This window comes from Pinus tabuliformis, chromosome 5_2 (genome assembly GCF_031772625.1).
Source record: "Pinus tabuliformis cultivar Carrire ecotype Pingquan chromosome 5_2, CPIR1, whole genome shotgun sequence".
NCBI classification, from domain to species: domain Eukaryota; kingdom Viridiplantae; phylum Streptophyta; class Pinopsida; order Pinales; family Pinaceae; genus Pinus; species Pinus tabuliformis.
Genome location: NC_142306.1, coordinates 1,049,148,589 through 1,049,155,219, shown reverse-complemented (window position 1 = coordinate 1,049,155,219; position 6,631 = coordinate 1,049,148,589). Strand labels below are relative to the sequence as shown.

At 37.5% G+C, this 6,631-nt stretch overlaps 1 pseudogene; it reads right to left on the bottom strand.

Moving 5' to 3' along the window:
* Nucleotides 1-2,564: 2,564 nt before the first annotated feature.
* Nucleotides 2,565-3,186, bottom strand: LOC149162837 (tobamovirus multiplication protein 3 pseudogene; annotated as a pseudogene).
* Between the last annotated feature and the right edge of the window lie 3,445 nt (nt 3,187-6,631).

Here is a 6,631-nt window from a genome sequence, read left to right as displayed (position 1 = left end):
GTTTCATAATAATGGAAGCATTTAATTTTGGTAAAATCTTTCTTCTTTCCCCCTTGAATGGACTCTAGTTTTTTTCAAGATTTCTTCTATTTTCCATTCTTTTCCTTTCCATCCAATGCAAATTTTTCTTCATCCTCGCCCTTCGATGAATTCCCATCTCTAGTATTTCGCCTTATTTCCTCCTCTACAAAACCATACCATAAGAGTTCCCAATTTGGTAATTTTTCCCTTCCATACATCAAATCTTGCTAGTTATTCCACCTCTTCTGCAGGCCCAAAAGGGCTAGGATTACCAAATCATCATATGAAATAGTAACACCAATGCCTGCAAGCTCATCATGAACTTGTGTGAACCTACTTCGGCACTATAGAAAAATGTCATTCTTTTGCATATTCATATTTTGAAGTATATCCTTGAGCGCCAACTTCCTATGGCCACTACTATAGCATAAGGATTTTCTTTCCCATGGATATTGGTGACAATGTGGTCTCATACTCCCTCCAATATTATTCTCCTCACCTTGGCTACATCTTTCTTCCACTCAGAAGGGTTCTCGGCATCAAATTTCAGTGGGTTTGCAACATCAATGTTGATGTATTCTAGCAATCCATTGTCATCCAAAACAACCTCCATGTGATACTTCCATGCAAGAAAATTAGAGGTTCCTTCCAAGGCATACTCTATCTTTAATCCATTGGAGGCTATGTTCTAAGCTCTTAAGTTATCTTACTACTATGAACTCCAAATTCGATCCTCCTCAGAAACAACTTCAAAATTCTTGCACTAATGTGAATACAACTTTGTTGGACACCTAATCCTCAATGGGTTAGTGTGGAAGCCGAATAGACAAAAGGAGTCCAAGATACCTTAGGATGTGAAACCCAACGGTCACAATATGTACTATAAATGTATATCTCTTGTTAATAAAAATTGATTCTCATGTTTTATCTTTCATATTTGTTGTTTCCATGTGTGTGCTTAACATGGTATCAGAGCAGGTGTATTCCTGCCCTGCATAATTTCTTTGAGCCATTTGTTTTATGGTCTTTATGAGCAGGTCCTATTTTTAGTATTCCTACCTTTGTAACTACATTTTCTTCCTATTTTCCTGTTCTGCCCATATTTTAGAACTGACACCCCTGACCTGGTATTTTCTCTGGGCTCTCTGGCTTGAACGCTGAACATTGTATGGTGCCTCCACGCAAGAATACATATTGAATGTGTTACTCATTTGAATGTTGCTCCAAAGCATTTGTCAGTACAGAACATTGTATGCATAATCCTTCATCCGAACCCATGTGAACCAACGATTCTTCTGTCCTCGCTACCAATGGGATACAGTGCTGAATGATGAAGGACCCAATGGGCTACGACAGCTGGTGCTCTTAACCATTAGGGGAAGTTTCTTATTCATCCCTTGTTATCTCTCATTCCGCCAACTGTCTGGGTATGTGTTGTGTCTATGTTTATCTTAGCTTAAATGCTATTGTGTATAACTCAAGGATTTTTGTTGGTTCATAGTTTCTTTCTCTGAACCTGAATTGGTTTTGTGCGCATGTCGTTTACTAGTAGTTGTAGTAAGCATTTTTTTACATGTCTATTTGGTTTCTCAACCTCTATTTAAGTGGGTCTGCCCATTTTCCTACTGGAGCTATCTTGAGAACAAGTATTGTTCTGCGGATGATTCTTGGCCTAAGAAGTGTATGCTGACGGCGGTCGCTTGGGTTCTTTTCGGACTTAACTGCGGGTTCTTGAGTTTTTTAGAGAGAAGCATTTGAACAATGGTGACGTTAGCGTAAGATAAACTTTTACGCTTTCTGATATATATAAAAATAAACTTGCATACTTTCCTATATATCACCACATGTCAGACCAGAGTTCGAAGGGTTCCAAAATCTGTCGATTGGCATGCAATATTGTGACAAAGTAGTTATTAAACTTGTGGTTTTATAATGTCTACTGAAGATCTCACTGGAAAAGGATTATCTCTGTTTTGGTGGATGCTGGAGCATTTCCATATGGCAGAGACGAGGGAGAACTTATTTCTATCAAAGATTTATTCTCATATCGTACGCCAATCATCCACTAGTTATCATTCTGTTTGATGGCTTCAAAGTTCAAAGTGCACCATAGGAGGTGTTATTATATTGGACATATTCATAAGGACTTGATTTATTTAATGTGATTCGTGAACTCTCTTCTGACTGTCGTCGATCCTTGAAATGCTAACAAAATGCTCTCTTAGAATTTGGTAGAAGTTTGATCGAGGAGTCAAATCGTATGAAAGTGTTGTTCGGTAAAATTTTATGACAATGTTGGCTTTCTGCTTTCTTGGAACAAGTGGAACACAACATTTGCTGCTTTCTTGAAACATGAGCCACCGATTTTACCTCAACAGGCTGCAATCTTCTCTCTCTGCGAGAGAAATTCGACACTGTGAAGATCTGTCTGAGATAACCAAGTTGTTGACCAGCAAATAGAGATGGAGTGATTATCATAATACAAGCCTATAAATTCCTGCTGTCAATGTTGGCATAAGCTATGTTTTCACCTCATGTTCGCCTCAAAACAACCTTGCACTTGGTGACACTAATGAGGGCACATATGTAGGTTCCTCTTTGAAAAGCGGTAGAAGTTTTATTATGAGAACAAGTGAAGATGGAACTATTTCCACTATCAAGTAATACATGAAGTTCAAGATCGGATGATCCAAAACATCAACGTTTGCACCTTTGTCAAATGCAGAGAAAAACATCATGACACATCTTACGAAAAAACAAGTAAAGCAGATTGTAGTATCATAGCCGACCTCTTGCAACTTCTTTCTGCATCCTATTGATTCAACTAGAAAACATCGAAGCATGAAGAACAGTCTGCCACCATAAAGTAAAATCCCCAACGCTGCAAAGAAGGAGACACCTGCAAAGAATAACTTGGAGAGGATCTCAACAATTGGACTAGGGCTCCACCAAGAGTAAATCCATATGCATATCTGAATGAGATAGATGATACCATTGATTGTGATAAAAGCAGGTCTATAACTGTCTATTGATTGCCCATGCTTGATAGAGTATTTCTGCCCAAAATAGGACCAACAGAGTATACGTGGTAAAAAATAGTAGGCCATACATATCAAGCAAAACATGTAGCAAAATCGAAAGTTCCTCTCTGAAACGTGGTAGCATGTATGGTCCTTCTGATGGGTAGCAGTTTTATTCTTGTGGCTAGCATCATACCAGTGGCGTCTAGTGTTTGAGATTGTCCCCACTCTTCCAATTCCTCTTTTAGAATGTTGATTTCCCGGAAATGCAGCCAACATATGATCTGGTAGCCTTTTAAACTTGGAGCAGCTAGTCAAGTGAAAGATCACGAAGGTTTGTAAGATTCTCGAACGACTCAAGCAGCATTAGCAACTTCCCGCTTGCGTACATTCTCAAATGTTTAAGGGAAGTGAGATGAAAGAACTCTTCCAGCAATAATTCCATAGTGCATCTCAGTTCAATCTTTTCAAGTTTCCGCAGGATAGTAGTTCACATCAATGATTTTATTTGGGTTTTGAGTAATAATTGATGTAACCTCTCCTAGCTTATCAAAATCAAAGTATTGGTTCTTAGAACCCGGGCTACGACCAAGCTTTGAAGGATGAGAATCAATAGGAATACCCTTTTCTCTTACAAATCATGGCAGAGAAGTTGATACCAAATTACAACCTACACTTTCTATTGGTCTAGTGTACTCGATAATTTTTGTGCAAAGATTTGAAGACTTGACTGTTCCCAAATTCTGCTAATTTCTCTTCCTGTTGCATGAGTCCTTGTACAACATATAAGAATTGCCAGTTTCTATCTGAGATTCTAAAATTGCAAACCAGAGATTCTGCGCTTGTACAACCTTCCTAGCCTTGCCCTGCTGCTCATTTTTAAGGTGTAAATCAGACATTGAAGAAAAAAATGGCCAGAATCAGTGAATTATTAGAGTTCCTTAAAACTCTGATATTGTCTACTAATCATGATACATTAAAAGTTAGCAAAGTTTCTCTCACAGACATTCAGGTCTGTCTACAAAATGCACAAGAGAAAATTGATTTTTTGCAGCTTGAAACTCAGCTACAGCAAGAAGAATTAAAACATAGGAATCATCATAATGAACCTGTTTCTATTCAGAACAATGAAATAGACTCCCATAAACAGCAAGTCAATATTGTTGAAGTTCATTCAGATCCAGTTCCCAATAAAGTAGCATTTGTACAAGCAGATGCAGAAACTCAGTCTACACTTCCCAAGCCCATCATGAGACCTTGGGAACAACTTCTCCACAACAAGCACAGAATTTGTCTTGGATATGACAAGAACTTGTCCTTTCATATTCCAGACTACTGAAAGCCCATTCAGTTTCAGAGTGCTGGATTCATTCATGACAGTTCACCTGCTCTTCATTATATTCCTCTTTTACAGCAACAACAACAGATTGTGAAATGCCAACACTTTGACTGAGTTGGCCATTTGAAAGATCACTGTTTTGATCTTCATCCATGTAAGCATTGTCATAAAACTAGTCATTCTTCACACAGATGCTTCAAAAATAAAAGTCCTGCAAGAACAAAGATTCATCTTGGATGGATCGCTTCTTGGAATTGGGCATCAACAACCAAGAAGATATTCCAAACACATGACAGAACTTGTTCCAGAGTATTGAATAGTCTTGCAGTTGAGTTTTCTCCATCATCTCACCTTGTATAATGATGGTCATCTACAAGCTTCAAAGCCACATCAAGCGAGCCTGAGCCACAACCTGCCACACCAGTTTCAGAGTTGTAGCTAGAGATAAAGATGCCTGTGAACATGCCTTCAGTTGGTAATCTGGGACACTTCCCCTAGCAGAAGACTCCAGATTCTTGCCAGTTTCGGAAGAATTCCAGGAACAAAATTGAGAACACTTCATCTATCAAAAGGCTCCAGCTTCTTGCTAGTTTTGGAAGAGTTCTAGGAATTGCATTAAGCATTCTAGAGTTGTTGGCCATCCTTAAACCATCATAAGTTGAGACTTCCCTTTTTAGGTTGAAGTTCTCCCTTTTATGGAGGGTGAGACCTCCCTTTCATGGTTGAAGGTTTCCCTCTTCAAAACAATAGGAGCACTTCCTCTAGCAGAAGACTTCAGCTTCTTGCCACTTTTGGAAGAGTTCCAAGAACTACACTAAGCGTTCCAGTGTTGGTGGTCATCCTTAAACCACCACCTTTTATACCAACATTTCAGAGAGCACATTCAGCCTAGTGCTGCCATGCATTTTTGCACATTTTGTATTACAGCTCTCTTCTTAGACTCATGCATAACCCTTCGGATTAAGGGGGGGAATGTTGGACACCTAATCCTCAATGGGTTAGTGTGGAAGCTGAATAGACAAAAGGAGTCCAAGAGACCTTGGGATGTGAAACCCAACGGTCACAATATGTACTATAAATGTATATCTCTTGTTAATAAAAATTGATTCTCATGTTTTATCTTTCATATTTGTTGCTTCCATGTGTGTGTTTAACAAACTTTAACACCCTCATGAAGTTGTGGTGTAGATTTTCAAGTGCTTATGAAGTTTTAATCAAAATGACAAGACACAAACCTACTCTACTTCTTTGCAGACATTAATTCACAATTTAGAAAAAAATCTCAAACATGCAATAGTGAAGCACACATATGTAAATAATATTTGTCTTTCACACAACAATATGTTAAAAACACCAATGCGTGCTTACATTAATCTGATGAATATAGATGTATTACAATAGCTTTTCTCAACTGAGCACAATCTGCAACCACACAACCTATCTCTCTTCTCACTAAGAAGCTCTAACCGAGACTTGGTCAATTTATAATGCTACTTGAACTCCTATTTCCTTGCACAATTCATTGAGAAATTATACCCCTATTAATTACGAATTTCTCCAAAATGGATTACAAAATTCCTAATGTTGATCATGAGACTTCATGCAACAAGTGTACTCTCAAGACTAGTCTAAAACTAATATTACAATGCCTTGGAATCTGCGCTATAATTGGGGAACTCAAATTCTCTACATGTACTATCTATTTTGGGTTGATTGATCCGTTAACCACATGCTTTTTGAGTTTGAATGAAGTCCCACTACACAACTCACCCTCCACTAGTTCCTCCAACTGTTGGAACTAGTTTAACTGAAAACAACTGCTAACATTGATTGCTACAAATTAGCAACCACAAGTACTTAACTGAACTCTAACTCCTCCAATTTGAAATTATGGAGTAAACTAAATAACAAAAGCCATATGAAATAAGTTAACTGCATCCAAATTGTTTCTTGATATGAAAATTTAAATTTTCTCAATTTAATAAGACAAAATCAAATTTCCTTGGCCCATTTTCAACAAATTTATGGTTAGATTGATAAAACAATAAGAAGTAAATTTCAGATTGATTAATATTGCTCACATGATGACACCACAAGGAAGAGTTGTTGCAACGAATAATGATTTATTTAAGATACAAACATGTATGCAATATTTTAAAAAAATATTGGTTTTCCAAATTCATAGCTACCTTTATCTAAAAATATAAAACTATAATCATTACTTAAAGGATATAAAACAGGGAAAAAGGTA